Source organism: Anas acuta, chromosome 4 (assembly GCF_963932015.1).
Source record: "Anas acuta chromosome 4, bAnaAcu1.1, whole genome shotgun sequence".
In the NCBI taxonomy this organism is placed as follows: Eukaryota; Metazoa; Chordata; class Aves; order Anseriformes; family Anatidae; genus Anas; species Anas acuta.
The window spans coordinates 7,860,362-7,878,117 of record NC_088982.1 but is presented as its reverse complement, the minus strand read 5'-3'; the positions used below and the strand labels follow the sequence as shown (position 1 = coordinate 7,878,117).

The window sequence follows — 17,756 nt, the reverse complement described above, 5'->3', positions numbered from 1 at the left end:
GGCTTTGTCCATCACAAAAGTTAGGAGCCATGGAGGGAGTTTAGGCTTACACTGAGACAGTTTGCAAGTTCAGTGCTCCAGGGCTGGTTGAGACCCATCTGTAAGAGAAGCACTCACAGCTCATGTGGGCTGGGAAAACATGTTTTCATTCTGCTACACATGTTAAGATATCCAAATTAGATTCTATTACAGAATGGAAATAGCAATCAAAATACTAAATAAATAAATAAAAGTCCCAAAACAAGAATTCAGCTGAGGAGCATGAAAGCAAAACAAACAAAAAAGCCTTAGATGCAACAAAAGGTTGTTTTTGAATTTCTGAAATGATAAAGCAGCATTTTGTGGCAAATGGCAAGCCCCAAATTGATTTATTTTCTTAAAATCCCACAATTTGGAAAATATGAACATGCTAGTTGAAGAAGAGTTTCCCAATGAAAAACATATACACTCACAACCCTCTCTAGTGCTCCCTCCAGAAAATATCAGCACAGCACTGCCACGTGGTCCAGCAGGGAAATTTTGATTAAAGGCGTTTCAGGCAGGTTGGTGGAGTGCACAAGGGAAGGACTCCCCTGTGCATCAGCTGCTTCATTAGTATTGCTGATCACCTGCTGTGCCTGGGGACTTTGTTCTTTGGGTGGACAGGAAAACAACAGTCATTCAGATGTCACTGTAAATTTCTTGCCTGGTGGTTGCGTTCTTTAATTGTCTTAATTTCCCGGTAGTAGAAATACACAATACTTCATGCAACCAGTTAAAGGAAACAATTGTTATAACCCTTGTCAACCATGAGGCGTGTCAAATATTAACAATGACTCTTCCAATAACATACCTATCTGTTTATCAGTTACCCAGAAATACTGTACCTGTTTCCATAACAGGAGCTCTTGAGTTCAGAGACTCTCCTAAAAGCCACATATTTCATGCTTGGTACTGATGGTAGGAGATGAAAAAATGAAGAGCCCATGAAGCAGGTGAAAAAATTACATGACAAGATGATGGTTTGGAGGGACCTCCTATGGGAAGGTAAAAGTTTCATCTCATTTCCCTATGCATACAGTCAGTAACTTACAATTAGTGGTTAACCTTTTTTGGGTGCAAGGCGGAACTGCTAACTGTGCCTCTGGCTATTTGTGTAGGTGGAGAACGTAGTTCTTCCTTCCACACCTCCAAGACACACTGAGATGTTAGCTTCTTGTTTCACATAGTGCTGCCACCCTAATCTCTGTGCTCACCTTCCCACTGCTGCCCTGACAGATCCATTGACTCTCTCCTGAAACAGAGACAGTTCCCTCTATTTTGAGGAAATTCTGCTTTCCAAGACCTTCAGGAGTGTCCTCTCCCTGGATATTTCTGAGGTCCAGCTGAACTCTTCACCCTACAATACAGATACACACGTATACACATGCAGTGTTCAGACACTTCCATAGGCAATCTGTGAGACTCACTGTTAGCATCTCCAGGCTGGTATTTTAGTACCTGTGTCCATGCAAGCTCACGGAGTGAGCCTTGTGCACTGTCCCTTGATAATATGCCTCATTCATTTGCTGGCACCACTCCTGGTATGGGAGAGCACAGGCCAAGGACTGCGTCCAACCAACATGCGGACAAAAACCACGCTGTTTTGGGAAGGAAACTGATTTAGCTGCAAAGTCATGATCTCCACCACGTTACTTGCCTGAAGGCCAGGGAAACAAGCCCCTGTTCATTTTACTCGCTGCTATAGATGAAACCTCAGAGCTTGTACCTGGGAAATGCCATCCCAAGACTGTACAGAGACACAGAGTAAATGAGAGCTCTTCTGGAGTAGCAATTTCTGAAGATATATGAGCAAAAGATACAAGCAAGGGAAGAGTGGCCCTGTCTAGGCAAACAGACTCTCAGCCCTAGCTAAAATATTAACCACATTTGCCATTTTGAAAATGGACCTGACAGTAACTGCTACAGTGTGTTCATATTGTGCTAAAACCTCATAAAAAAGGCTCATCTTGCCTGTCATCGCGGGGAATCACACTGCTGGGGAGCCCTGAGGCTGAAACAGAGCTTGGTAAAGACACCTGGATATGGAGGATATCTAATTCTTGTGAATAGCAGTAGCTCCCATCATCCAGATGTTGGGAAGAGCACATCTGGCATGCAGTAGGGCCAGAAGGAGAGACAGAAGTCAATCCAGACATGTACAGCATCACCCACAGCAGCCAAGGGACAACCTCTCATACTCCCATGGCAGAGAATGGCAATACCAACCACATCCACTTAAAATCAGACCTTTGGGCATTGGCTTCACATGATGGTCCCCAGAAATAAAAAGCTGATTCTTAATAAATGCTGGATTTATTTACTTACTTTATTTATTTACCCTTTGCAAATCCTGAAATCCACTTACCTGTGTTGGATCTTTCCTCAGCAAACTTGATTGAACCAGCCAGCATGGACCTTTCTGCTTCCAGTGAGATGTGGGATGCTCAGGTGTAAGCTCTGGCAGGTGGGTTTCGAGCAAGACATTCAGACTGGGAAGATTCATATGTCCACATAAGGTACAAAGAGCTCCCTCTCCCTGCCAAGAGCACTCATTCCACATTGTCTCTGAATATACAACGTGTTTATGTTTACCTTGCTGATCAGGTTAAAAGTGAAGAGAATTTTATTTCTTGTCTTTTTACTAAGTTTTTGTATCATTATGTTGGAAGGGAAATTTCTGATGGAAGGAAGTCCTGAGCAATATTCAAAACTAGAAAATTTTGCAACTTCAGCCATTTAACATCTGGAATTTTGTTCCTCTCCTTCCACCCAAGTGACTTTAAACCTCTCAGGCATTATTCCTTAGGAAAACTGAAGACTCTCATCCAACAGAGGAGCTTAGGCTCCAGATCTTTTGTGTGGTGCAGTTATCCCTTACCATTTACTCCTTTCTTAGCCCAAGCAATTGGGAAGACCTGCACCCGTCCTTGTCATGAGTCAGAACATCCTCAGATTTTTTTGTGTTAGTTCAGACAACTCTGCAGTGAGTCCAGTTGCTTTAGTGAGGAAATCTGGATACATGCTAAGAAGGAACCCACATCAACAGCTACACTCTACATTTATGTGTACATTTATGTGCACATTTATCTGCATGTACATATATATATACACATATATATATATATGTATATGGCCAAATACATGGACATTTTGCAGTGCTAGATAGATTTTTAACTGAATTAAAATCATTGTGACTACTACAGAAATTTCCTATGACTATGTAGTTCGCAGTGGTATCTTCATGTTATTCAGAAAGGTGAGAAAAAGCAGGTATGGGAACTAACAGAAAGAAGTGAAGGCTGGGAGCCCCAGGGAGGAGGACCCGACCTTGGCATCCCTTACCTGAAAACAAGCAAGGAGTTATCCCATCTAAGTCATTGTCTGCAGAATCTTGTAACGTTGCCATGAGGGAGCTCACCCCCCACACCAGTGCTCCCCTGGCTGCACCCCTCTTTCGGCATCACATCACTGCAGCTCCCATAACAAATGACTCTCCCCTTTATCTCTCACACCAGCAGAGTTCGTGTCAAGCTCCTTCTGGCTATTCCAAAGCTCTTTTTCCAGAACTAATATATTAACAAAAATATTTCTTGCTGCTTTCATTTTCCCACTGTTACATTCTCCGCTGAGTTTAATTAAATGCTCCCTGGTTGTGAGAATGGGGCAGGGAGGGTTTCTGTCCCTTTCTGCAAAAGAGCCCACCGAGAAGGTTTCCTTAATCTCTCACCAGCATAAAATGAGTTTTCATTATGCCAACGAGTAAGCTTCAAAGTTTTAATTAATTTCTCTGCTTACATAAGCATAACAATATTAGTCATGTTGTTCTGTAAATTGTACCGGCCAGCCTGGATTTTTAATTAAATTAGTGTCATTACATTCAGAGAGATGAAATATATTCCACCACATGCCCTATCTAGGCAATGCTTATCCTCCTTCTTGACTCCCCCTCAATTCTTTGTGGACTGCATAGGTGGGTTTAAAGCTGGGCACACCAGATGAGCTTACCAGCGAACCACTTCTAAATTAACAACCTCAGTTTGAAAAAGAGATTCCTTCAGAGAAACAGGACCCATTCACATACACTGCAAACCAAACGAAACAAGAACCCACAGGGGTCTGGGGATGGGGGAGGAATGAATGTGCCCACATATGAAAGATACTCCTCGTTGTCTGTAATTTATGAAATATTGTACAAACACAACTTCGGTTTGCTATTGTAGTCATTTACTGGTGCCTAATAAAGCATTCATTTGTGTGGTGACCTCTGCAACAATTTATAGACTCGTTTAATCATGGAAATGGAAGTCTCAAAGGAACCTCAAGAGATCAATTTCATCCCCTAGTCTTCTCTGGAGTTATATAATAAATAATAGCAACAAGAAGACCAAAACCAAAATGCATAAATAAAGGGGATACAGTCTAGAGTTTGGCCTCCTGCTGTGTTAGAGGTTATCACAGATAGATTGTCCTTGGAAAATATCTCCTCTTATTTGTAACATGCCTTAGCTCAGCCGTAACCCATACCAGATGAATTAAAGATTGACTAACAACTCTGATGTTCTTCTTACTGAGGCTTGAAGAGTGTGTATTTAACGACTAAAATGTGTTTATTTAAAAATTACATAGCAGAGCAATGACAGTCTTTTGTAAACTTCAACAACCCGTCTGTTTTGCTGCCTGCAGTTCAAAAAAATTGCCTTCCAAAACAGACACTAACCTTTGGTCTCTGCACCCACATCCCACAGAACAAATTATTTTACATCACATACGCACACCACCGCTACACCGTCGACTTGTTTAAATCACTGACTGCTAAACTATTTCACACACAGATGCTATGGCTTAATGCACTTTTTCCTGTAAGTTTGCAGAAGAAGCACAAATCCTATATGTGTCAATATTAAGCTTTTGATGGCAGCAGTTTTTATGTTTGTTAAGCCTGGGAGCAGTTTTTATGTTGGTTAAGTCACCATGCAGAGGTGGAACAAATGCTCTCCAGGGTGTGGACTGCAGTCCTGGCCCTGACATCGTTACCCATGAGTAACATCTGGGGCTGCAGCCAATTTTTCCCTTCCTGCCCCACATCTAAGAGATACAAGATGTGGGTTGTTCCCTGGACCTGAAAGAAAGTGGCAAAGGTCACACACAGAGCAACAAGGAGAAGGACAGAAATCCCAATGAGGAGACCAGTCCTTGGGTGGTATGGGTGTGTCTCAGTGCAAAATGTAGATATGGACGTAGATATAGATACAGGTGTAGGTTTAGGTGTAGACAGATACAGATATGGATACAGATGCAGGTATAGATATGGATATACTAGTATATTGCTTTTTTTTCTTTATTGTACAATAATGAAAAAGAAGTTTTTTATTTGATCTCTTTGCCTGCATAGACTTAGGCACCCAGAACCAGCTGCAGCACTGCATTACCCCTCAGTTTCCCTATCAATGCGTGAGCCCAGCCTGTAGGACCACCTTTGAAGGAGCAATGACCTGAGCTTATTTAGCACCTCATGGTACTTCTCAATGGAGAAGCAAGAAAGGCAATTCCCATCCTGCAGCCAACAGCATGATGCACCCTAGCAGTTCTGCTTTCTGTCTGGGCAGTAACGATGTCTGCCCCAAGCATTTTCTACATATTATTTCCTGAGATAGAGCTTCTCCCAGCATCTGGGAGGGGACATGCCTGCTTGGGGCTTTCAGTGGGAAGCCAGGAAATGTTTGCTGACCAAAACAGTAAAGTCACTCCTTTCCAGCCCCATCAGGAGCTAAGCAGGACTCAGAGTCTTATTCTAGAAACTCCTGTACGGACAGACATAAAGCTAAAGGATACTTCAGCCTTGCTCCAGCTTGTTGCTCATTTAAGTATAATGCGGGCTCTTCCCATCACAGCTCCATGGGACTTCTGGCTTTGGGGACAGAATAGCATTCACCATGATGAAACAGTAATTGTTTAGTCAGCTGGAGAATGGGTGACTGCTAATGCAGTAGTGAAATCATCCACCCGAAATTTGGGAGCGGAATTGTCTGAGTCTGTCTCCTTTTGCATATTTAAAGACAGTCAGAGATGAAGGAGTGGCTTCAGCTAGAGAAACTGGAAGCAACCTCCCAGTGAAATAACAAACAATTGTTTCGTGTCCCAAGGCACATCTCAGAGCTCAGGAATGAGGCAGGTCTGGAGCACACACCTGAATCTCTGTTAAAAATCCAAGATAAGCTTTCTAAGAAGTGAAGCATGATGGGGAGAGAAGATAGATTTTTCTAGCAATTTCTTCCTTCATTAAACACAAGTGAATGCAACTTTTTTATTTTTTAACCATTCAACATCTCAGAGCCAGCCATAACGCCAAAACAAATCAGGACTGAGCAAGGCCAGGTCTAAAGTGGGCTGAAACAACTGCTGGCCTAGCCTGTGCACTAGTGACATTTCGTGTCAGTGGAATCATCTAAAATGAGAACAGTGGAAGTCACAAAGATTTGCATAGGTGAAAAAATGGTACTTTACCTGTGAGCAGAAGCTCTGAGCTTCCTTGATACCACACACTAGCTATGTAAGGAGGCAATGTATGCTAAAGGGAAGCTGCCAAGAGCAGCTTGAAATTCCAGCTTCCTGCTGTCAAAAATGAAAAATTGGAGCAGGATTAAATAAATAAATAAACAAACAGGCCTAAACTGTAGGAGTAATATGCCAAAAAGCATTCTCAATATGCTTTTGAGTGGTGGTCTTTGAGGCTGTGAATTCTGCTACCGCTCTGCTATGAAAGGATATAACAGTTATTATTAATAATAATAACATGGAATAGAAGGATGGTGGAACTAGGTCACTATCATAAATTTCCCAGGAAAATGTAAAGTACAGGTGATTTTTGTTTCCATTTGGGGGAACAATTCTTTTGAAATGGTAGAAGTAGATCATTAATGGAAGCAACATAGTGCAATGGAACTACTCCAGATTAACCCCACTGACAACCTAGCTCAAAGCAAATACAAGTGTCTACAAACAGTTAAATGATCCCTAGTGAGTGTTATGTATGTTTGCAGGAGTTGAGCTCAAATTATAAAACTGTGATCTGGATTTTGGCTGAAACATTAGAGTTCAAGAATGTTCATAACAAAGGTTTTGCTTCATTTTGACATTAAATATGGAGATGACAAGTCACTGAAGTGTGAAGGCAGGAGATATTTATGAGGAAACATTTAAGTGAAATGAATGTTTTCCAGTCAGATAAAAATAGAGTATAAATTTTCAGACAAACATTTTTAAAAATGTGTTGTTGTTTTTTTGTTGTTGTTGTTGTTGTTTTTTTAAGTTTTAAGGCAAACATTCTAGAGAAAGAAACTGCTCTTTATAATAATGTTAATTTAATTGGAAGTTCAATTTCCCCAATGGATAAAGAAGAATGTGAAATACCGAGCAGTGGAGAAGCCCTGGTAGATCAGGAAGGATTTGTGGTCTGGAGGTATGTCTGCACTGAAGCACAGAAAGCAATAGGATGAGATTATAGGTAATTCATCTGAAAAGTCTAGGTTAAAGAGGAGAGCAATGCATTTCTGTCCACTATACAGAGGGACAAAGAGGGACCATAAATTTATTCGGGAAACATACCTAAAAGCAAAAATCCTTTCACTGTGTAGCTATTTTCTGGTTATGCAGATCAGGAAGTATTTAGTTTGGCTGAATCAAGGACTAAGATGACTAGTGACTTAGCGAATAAATAAATCAACAGGGGCCTGACACCCCATTCAGCTGGACCAATTTAACTCATGAGCAGTTGTTCTGAAATCATTCAAGTTCTTTCAGCACACAAATGGTAAGCAAGATTAGACCTGGGGTGCTCAGACCCAGAGAGGAGCCTCTTGCAACAAAATATAATGATTTAATCCTTTATGCAACCAGAAGTTAAGGAGGACTACAGCTTTCTTATGTCCCCAGATAGAGAGAAAAAGGCACAAAGAAACAGGTCAGTGACATCTGGTGCATACTGTTGGCTAATACCTAATTGTATCTTTTGGATGTAGACAGTGGTAACAGCAAGTTAGATTTTTATGAGGACTGTGAAAAAAAAAAAAAAAAAGAGAGAGAGAGAGAAAAAGAGAGAGCAGATTTGTATAGAAAGTTTAGTAATGCAATCTCTGATAGATCAGATTAGCTGCTGACATGGAAAATTATCTCAGTGAGTTGCTTTAGGTAAGTGGTGAGGGAAATGAAAAAATTCAGAGTAGCTGCTAAAAGCCAAAAGTAATTTATCCCCCACTCTGGCATAAGAAAGACCAAGGGGAGAAAGGCAAAGCCTTCTGAGCCCTTCATTTCCAATGGTGCTTCATTTACACAACTCATACCACAGTCAAAACCCCGTAAAGGACCTGGGCTTCTAGAAACTGGTACAGCATGGATAGTAAAAGGAAACCCCTCAGGAGAGGGATTTTTCCCACCTTCCAGGTAGTATTTCACAGAATGACAAGCATGAATTACTTGCCCACTCCTTTTCAACGCCCTCACACTGTCAGATGATAGCAAGCATCCCCAGTACAAATGAGAAACAGGCCCAAAATTCCAGAAAATAAGACTGTGGGATTTTTTGAATGCCTCAGTAGTTGGTAATATGAAATTATGTAAATTTAGGTTAATTAAAAGGATATGCCAGTACATACATATTTTCTGAATCTAGAAAATGACACGCTTCAGAAAGCAGGAGGCTGACTTTACTGGGAGAAGAGGGGAAAAGAGCTTGGGAATCCAGTACCACAGATATTTTACAGTGATGAAGGTAGCATTCCAAGTTAATCCTTCTCTGCATCCCTAAGAATTTTCACACATTTTCTGTGTAAGGAATTTTCCATTTCAGCTAAGAAACTGTCTATGTCTTCCTCTCAGTTTCCCATGCTTTATGTGCATCAGAAACATCTCCACCAGGAGTCTTTGCTTGAACAATTATTTGCAGCAGTGGGGCTTTTCTCCTTCCTACAGTCTCCACCACTAACAGAAAGTATCTGTAGATTATCAGTCAGGCTACTACATTAGTAAATCACTACCTTTGCTGTGTAGATGCTGTGCTGAGGAGGACTTTGCCATGGACAGCAGAAGATTCTTTCCTAAGTTTTCCCATCTGCTCTCCAAAAGACTGCTAAGAAGATCCTTGTATCTGAGGAATGGAGCCAAACACGATAAACACAGTAGGTTAGAGTTGTGGGGAGCCTTTAGGATTAAACGCTAACAATTTCATTCCATTGAAAGTACTCTAATGACAGAGAAGCATTAGGCAATGAGTAGCACTACAAGTGGCTTTGCGGGGAGAGAAGACAATGCTGTCAGGAGTTCTGCTCAAGCTGCCTGGGAAATCTGCTCCATGGGAAGAGTTTTTTTCCAGCATGATGATGAGATTGTTGTCCTGCCACAGAACAGCAATTAAAGTTAAGACATATATATTTTTTAAAGCAGGATTCTGAGGCTCATGGCTACCTGCTTCTGACCTATCAGGGTTTATATATCAACACAAATATTTTTTACATTTCGTTCACTGTTTTAAGCATCCCTACAATAAAATAGTGAGGATATGTCAATCATGGTGTCTTCACTTGAAAGAAAAACTTTGATAGTGCCTTAATGACTTTACTTCTCCCTTGGTTGCACCAAAACTCTTGCTGAGCACCCATTTACAGGCTTCTAGTGGACACAAATAAACATGCACTTCAGTTGAGCAGTGTGGCTTTTTAGAAATTAGAAGAAAATGTGCAGAATTTAATTGTCAAACCAAAAGCAGAAACATTTCATCTAGGAAATTTTTAGGCATGGGAACCTTGCAACAACAACAACAAAAGTCAACTGTGTAAAATAAAACCACAGCAAACAGATATTTTCTAATAATTATAGCTGCAAAATATGATTCTTGGCACAGTTTTTGCCCTGGTGGGGTTTTTCACTATGGTTAGCATTGCTGTGTTACTAACCACCATGTTCTCTGTGTTCCTGAAGACACCTGTGCATTTAGTGGTTTAGATGGAGATGTATGCCTGCATGAAACAGCAAGAACAAACACAGAAAATCATTGAACCCTGTACTAATTGGTGAAAACCTACAAAAGAATTGCATCTTTTAGTTTTTCCCCTTTTCTGATTCAAACAAAAACATAACATCTGCCTGTGCCACCTCAGCAAAATGACAGCTGACTGCACTGCTTCTTACCCCACTCCCTCTTCTCACTGGGAGAGCAATGGGAAGCAGGACGTTAGGAAGAACAACTTCCCAGCTAGTTCTCACCTCTCCTCAGGAAGTTGTCCTACCTTCCCCAGCTGCAAGATATTGATGTCAGCTGTAGCATTAATGATGGAGAGGTAAGTCATGCTTGATGACAGCTGGACAGCATTTGTCAAGGACCCTCAGTTCTTATGACCACATCTCCCTGTCTTTACATGCAGATGTGAAGCAGCTTTGGGAGGCACGTAGCAGAAGTTAACCCACTTCTATGCTCAAGATAGTGATGTGAGTGAGGTTATATAGCTTTGAGACCCATAACAAAGGCTGGGGGGAGCTTCCATCAGTTTGTAAATACCTCCAAAGGGGACTACAGGTTTGTTTGTTCACAGTGTCCTACTCCCATGTGGGCTGCATATTGCTGAGAGTAGGAGCACATCTCCAAAAACAGTCATAAAACTTGCACCACACACCTGCATGGCTGGAGCTTCCATTTCTCCTCCCAAAAAAGCATCTGCATGTACAACACAGATAACTGCAGAGGCAGATGTGTGCTTAATCATCCAGTTGGCACAAGCAACCATGTGCTGTCTTTGCACAGGTGCATGCACTTCCAGTCAGTTACTGCTTAAAATATTCTCCCCTGTGTCCTTGCCACAGGAAAGATGCAACAAAATTATTAGAAGCTTAAAAAAAAAAAAAAAAGAATCTAAGTCTGTTAAGTCTGTTTTGTTAATACTTTAGAGAACACAGGAGATCTTTCTTCTGTCAGTTTTGCATATGTCTTTTAGCCCAAAGACCTACTGGGAAAACTGCCTTTAACACCAGGAAAAATAGAAGCTGTCGTGCTTCAGAAGAAAAGCCAGCTAACAGCTGTGATTATAAATGACTTTTTCCTTTAGCTTTTCTTCTACAGAGTTGAACATTGAAGGTGTTATGATACTTTCTTTTAAAATTAAAGGGATTACAACTGGATGTAGTTACACTGTCATATATTAAATTATTCAATTTCCATCCAAGGATCCAGAGACAAGCCTGCACCAGGATAAGAGGCCTGAACAACCACTTGAACTTCAACTTGGCACTTAGTCTTTTGGTCTACGAATCTTATACTGACTATTTTATATTAAGAATTTTTGCACTGAATGTCTTACTTTTACAAAGAGAAAATTGAAACCACTGGTTCCATACCAGAACTTGTATATCCCAGACCCAAAATGAGCCTTTCCAGTACCCTAAATCCAATGTCTCTTTCTTATGTGTTTAAATGACAGCTAAGACCATATTTGCAGTAAGCTGAGGTTTGTGTAAATGCCAACATACAGCTGGTGTTAAAGGACATTAATTCCAAAAGATATTTGAATCCCATGGTTGTAGGTTGTCCTACCAAGCTTATTCCCAACCAATAGGATAAGCCCTCATAACTTAAAGTCACTGTCCTAGACCCCCTCAGTAATGCAAGGACTGTGGTTTCCATTTTGCTGGGGAATGCAAAACGTCCTCTGGAGATCAGCTGTGGAATTATCCAGCTGTAAGAGGGACAACACCATCTCAGGAGAGAGATGTTATGACAGCAAAGATACAGGAGCTTAAGGCTTCTGTCGAAATGCATGTGGTATTGGCTTGATCCTCACAGTACTGGAGCAACACCAATATATTTGCCACCTATTGTGATACTTTTCAGGTTCCCCACAAATTCAAAATGTCCACTCAGCAAGGCTTCTCAGACATCTGGTAATTTACTCTTGATGAGGTCTTTGGGATACATCATGTGGTTACTAATGCCTTTGATTTTTTTTGAATGGCCAATAATAAGAAATATACATATATTGTCCTACATGCTAAATCCCAGGATGTCTAGTAATTATGTTAGGATTTGCTTAAGATGCAGTCCACCAAAGAGAGGGCAGCACTACTGGTTTGGGACAAACTCTAGGAAACTTTGGAGAGTTGCCTGTTAATGATTCACTTCCTTTCATCAAAAGGAGGAATTGTAATTGAATTTTTAAAGAAAACAATTCCAAAGAGAATCTGTGCTACCAGTGAAATGACTCTCAGGTCAAAAACTTAAGGAAGATAAAATACCAGAGTTGCCAGACAAGATTTCGTCCAGACCACTAGAAGAAAATCAGACATTTCCAGACTCCTGGGGAAAATAATGAACCCAGCAAACTACACTATATTTACGCAAGTTTGACCAAGACCCTGACTCACTGACATTGAGTTCTGTAGATCTTGCAAGGAAAATCCTATAAAATATCAAAGACAGTATCAATATTCAAGCTAAGTGGACAATTTTGTAATTTTAAACTCGTTCTCTTAACATTCATCCCTCAGCCAGTTGCATTAGCCAAGGCTGCTGGAGGTCATCAACCTGCAATCAACAAGTAAAACTAAGATCAAGAGAAAATGTTTCCAATAGAAGGAACACTCATATATTATCCAGTAAGCCACAGCTCCTAAACCCTTCCCTCATCTTCAGCCATGTCTCTGCTGTAACTCAAAGCAAAGAGCATCGTGCTAGTAGAGAAAGAGTGAACACTTCAAATATTTAACCCAAAAATGGTAGCAAAGAAGGAACTGTTGACTGGAAGTTAATGTAAGAGCTAATGTAAGGTACAAGTTGAAGTCCCTAACCAGACATCCTAACAGGGGCAACTGGAGAAAAAATAATTAAATGGATTTGATATATTTATGACCAGATTATACATGTCTGTTGCCTCTGTCAGCTGGAGTTTACCTCTTCCAGTCCTGAAAACTATGTTCCCATGGACCAGATTTACCAGAGGATAAAACCCCATTGATGTATTGATGTCACCCAAAGCCATGCATGCTCCAGGCTCTTCATAGGTGTGTGCTGCAAAATTTCTCTCTTACCGCTGCTCCTGGCAACACAACACACATAATAGATTGGGAAAATGATCTCTGCTGGTTTTGAAGTTCTCCTGGATGAATGGTAGGTATCAAAAATAGTAGTTTCTGAACCTGTGACTGTAGAAGAGTTTCTTGGGAAACATGGGTAGAAAAAAAAATCAAAAAAAAAAAAAAAAAAAAGAACACAGGAGACCTCCTTAGCACTAGTGGGACACATGCTGAAGGAGTAATTAGAGACATAACTCCAGAGTTGTCCTATGTCCATGTTCTGTGTCCTATGTCCGTGATATCAGTGGCATCATGGAGGTTGACGTCCCCCTACACATGTTCATGGACCACCATGGATTCTGGAAGTACTTCTGAGACCCATAAAAGTTGAGTTGCCGTAGCTAAGGCACCCGTCCTCATAACTAGGACGCCCATGGAGATTCTTCAGTGCCCCAAATACTGTTTGGAATACCATTCAGACCCTCCTGGCAGGGCTTCAGCTTGGACCAGATGGCCTAAATCCAGGGAGATTTACCTTATTCAAAGTAGTGTCTTGTCAATTCCAGTTGTAGAGCCAAAGAGCTTCAAACCGTAATTGGACAGAGGACAATTAATATGAATTGATGGTCTGGATGAGACCTTTTGATATGGTCCATTTCAGCAGGATTTGGAAGTGACACTGTCACTGCTTTCCAGCCTAAGGCTTGCTTCACAGCCCCTGGAAATGTCTAAGGCTTTCTGTCACAGAAAAACAGAGCCTGCTCAGGGACAGCACAAATCTTTCCTGCAGAGGGAACTGCTGAAAACAAGAGTTAAAACATCAGACACATCTGGACATAATCTATAGGCAAACTTTCCCTTGAATTTGAACTTGGATTCAAAGAATAGAGGGTGGGGAGGGAGGCTATAAACCCTCCTGTGATGTGACAAGTGTGGGTTGTTCTCATTAAGGTGATGCTGTGCTTTTAATTAAATAGTCGCCTCGTTTGGCTCTGAAGTGTCAAGTATAATTAATACGACATTGATTACTCCATGGTAATCTTGGGAGCTGATTTTTTTTCTCTTTACATTCTTCAAAGGCCACACACTGCTCTGATGGAAATGGGACAGTCCCTTTGCTACCAGTCTGGATTATATCTAATTTCTATTCTTGTATCTTGTTTTGCTGTCTATCTGTTCTTCTGCTACTGAGTGCTCGCCTTACTTTCCTATCAAAGGCCTTTTAAACCTTTGTGCTGTTGCAATACACTTGATTACCCCAGGAAAGCCAAAAATAGACACAAACAACCAAGCATCTAGTTATCTGCCTATCTAGAAATGCAAACACTCGCTTACAAGAGTTAAGAGGGATATAATTTTAACATGTGTATACACATACACACATCCTGTGGCACCAGCAAGTTGCAATATTGTGACTGTAGTGAATCACAGCTCTGCCTACCCTGCATCTTCCCGCTGCGGCTCAAAGGAATTTTCACCTACAATTTTCTAGACTGTACTTTTCTCTTATATGATTTTTTTCTTTCTACTTCTTCCCAGAGGAAGTGAAATGCTGGTTTCTTTCCTCACACTCTCTCAGAATGAAAGACATGCATGAATTCATGCTTTACATCCTTCACCTTTCCTCAGAGACGTCCCCAGACATGCAATGAGAGCTGGCATTTTGTTTTTCTGCTCTGTATAACATTTCCCAGCTGACGAAGCAAAATGTCATGGACTTACTTGAAGATCTCAATGCCTGGGTTTTGCTGTGAGATTTCTGGTGCAATCATCTTCTCATTGCATTGCTGGGTGGTGTTCCCATACAGAGGACTGGGTTGTGGCCCTCTTTGTTCTCCAGCCTCCCTAAGGAACTGGCTCAGTCTCTACATGTGCTCTCTGCCTGATTTTCCTCCTGCGATACTTGTTACCCAAATTCTCAGACACACCTGAAACTGGATTTCTCCTTGTTCTTTACATGCTTTATAAACATAAAGCCCCATATAGTAAGTGCTACCTGTTGAATCATACGGCTGATGGGATTATACAACAGGGACCAACGCTATTGAAGGAACACAGACCTTCCCAAATGATTTATTAAGCACAAACAACTGTGCCTGGCAGGCAGACCCACACCCAGAGAGGCTTTCAGTCCTGCCCAAGTCCCAGCTTTGTCTTTGCTTACCAGAGACCCCAAGGTTGGTGGCCCGCAGAGACATCTAGTGACTGAACAACATACTGCTGGCAAGCACAGGCATGTGATGGGCTGCTTGGGTAAACTATGCACTTCCTACTTGCTGTAGGTATTTACTAAATCTAAATATTTTTAAAATAAATAAGAACTGAAGCCTCTCATCCCAGTGGCCCAACAGGATGCTCTTCCACTGTTTATCTTGGTTGAACAAAGGAAGTTGTGTTGTGAGGAAGTATTACTCAGCCTGATGCAGATACAACTCGTTGGTATGTTGCATTTGCCCAAAATGTCTGGATAGGATATAGGGTAATCTGCAGAAGTTCAGCCAGATAGATGCATTCCTCTGGGCTGGTATAAATCATGGGGTGCTGAACTTCTGGGGGAAGGAAAGAGATTGAATAATTTACTGTAAAAGCCATTTGGGTCTTTGTAGCCATGCGCATGTGCAGACCTGCTTCATTTCTAACCACCAGAGCTCTTCAAAGATTATGAAAGCTCTGATTCTGCCAGGCACTGAGGAGATGATGGTGCTTGTCAGAGCTCGACAGGACCAAGTGTTTCCAGTTGGATCACAAGATTAGGTCCAAAGGATGCTGGTATTACTGCAGGCACAGAAACTGAAGCACGTTCCTCTGATTTAGCAGCAGATCGGCTTAGCTGTGGTAGCTGAAGTAGGCTATGCTCACCCAGAAAATGTGAATTATTGCAGTTTAGCTCAGCCCACAGTGGAAGGAGTCTAAGATAAGTTGCATTCTCTCACATTAGCCATGGGAACACACCCTGACAGTTACTACATCTCAGCTGATGCTCAAGCCTAAACAGGATTTAAGTGGAGCACAGCTTGTCCATAGATCTTCTAGCAACCCAAATACCCCAGATACCGGTAGTTGGGAAAAAAACATTACTCTCCATCTGCTTATCAGCTCTGTCTTGTATATGCTGTCACTGATGCCTGATCTTCCTCAAGCTTGGGCAAGCAATGATGATCAATTTTATACACACACCAGAACCAGGACCTGCAGACCTGCCTCTTCCAGACTTTAGTCTGCATCAAGACCTGAATTAGAGGAATATTATTGCTATTCAATTCTTCCTCATTTTCATTTAGAAACAAGAACTTACTGGGTTGGCATTCGTGCAGTTTAGCATTCTACCTCTGAATCATCTCTGAGTGCTTGAAAGAGCTGATTCAGAGGTAGACCTAAAGCCACAGCAGAGACAGAAGGACAGAGGTCTGGCTTCTAATGTTTAGAAAGAGTACTATAAATCCTGCAACTCTAGGTTTAATATCCCTCCCAAAATGTTTGTTATCATTAATTATAACTGAATAGTCTGGATGTGCGTATATATTTAAGATTTGGCTAGTGACCAGAGGAGCAGAGGCAAGAGAAAATGAAAAATAAGGAGGGGGGAAATATTGAACAGATCTTTCTTTTTATCTCAACGTTTTTCATGGAAGCTTGAGGATGGTTTTCATTTCATCCCAATTAGCTCAGCCTGCCCTAGTTATGAAAAGCTGGAAGCCACCCAAATTTTTACCACAAGAACAATTCAGTAACATTAAGAAATATATTTATTAATAGCTTTTGTGTCTGTGTATGTATAAGGTCTGGGCGCATGTAAGTGTTAACAATCGTTAATGTTTGCTTATCTTCTGAAATAAGTGAAACCATGCTCAAAGTGGCCAAACAACCTAATCTCACTTTTCTATCCCCACTCCAGTTTTGTTATAAACAAGGTCGTTATCATTGCCAGCAACTCAGGAAAAAAAAAAAATCAAACCAGAAATGTAGGAAATAGAGTAAAACCCACCTCCATTTCATAATTCAAGGCCACAAGAGTCTAAAATAAGCATATAAATGAACCCCTGAAGACAGACCATTTTGATCCATTCAAAAATGCAATGCTTTTGCAGTGATTTCCAACTCTGTCTGGGTATCTGTTTACCAGGAGATGTCTCTTTTCCTATTGATCAACAGGCCTAAGAAAATAAAGGAAATAATCCCTATAGAAAAGTGTGTGCTCTCAGCTGTGAAGTTCCATGCAGGCTTCCATTTGGGTTTCCATTTGCATTTCCAGGTTCCATTTGGGTGCACCACCTGAAGAGCATGCCCAAGGTATTGCCAGGGTCACATGCAGGAAGGTACTTGGCAAGGGGTGATGTTTTACAGCAGAAAGGACAGTTCCCATGGGTGGCGAACTCTCCGGAGCAAGTTTGAGTAATAGCCTCCCAAAGAGTCCTGTAAATTAACGTTATTATTACATAAGCATCCATTACAAAGATTTTCCTCTCTAGACTGAATGCAAGAGACAAGGAAATGAGTTGGGAGTGGCCACACCTTTTAACTTTATATGCCTAATTTGAACATCTGAATTCAGAAACTGGTCCCCTTTTATATTTAAAGGAAACAGCAGAAGGATAATTCAAATTAAAACCTAAGTTAGCGCTCTGAATACCCACCAGCAAAAGTGTCCCTCTTTCTTTCATGCCCTAAGGAAGTAGTGTGCA

The 17,756-nt window shown here is 41.2% G+C and overlaps 1 long non-coding RNA gene across 1 annotated transcript; it reads right to left on the bottom strand.

Annotated features, from left to right (window-relative positions):
- Positions 1-783: 783 nt before the first annotated feature.
- On the bottom strand, positions 784-15,074 carry LOC137855188 (uncharacterized). The gene is made up of 4 exons (XR_011095573.1): positions 14,797-15,074; positions 2,387-2,510; positions 1,236-1,378; positions 784-1,016 (listed from the first exon to the last, which is right to left on the bottom strand). It is a non-coding gene; the product is annotated as an uncharacterized lncRNA (long non-coding RNA).
- Between the last annotated feature and the right edge of the window lie 2,682 nt (positions 15,075-17,756).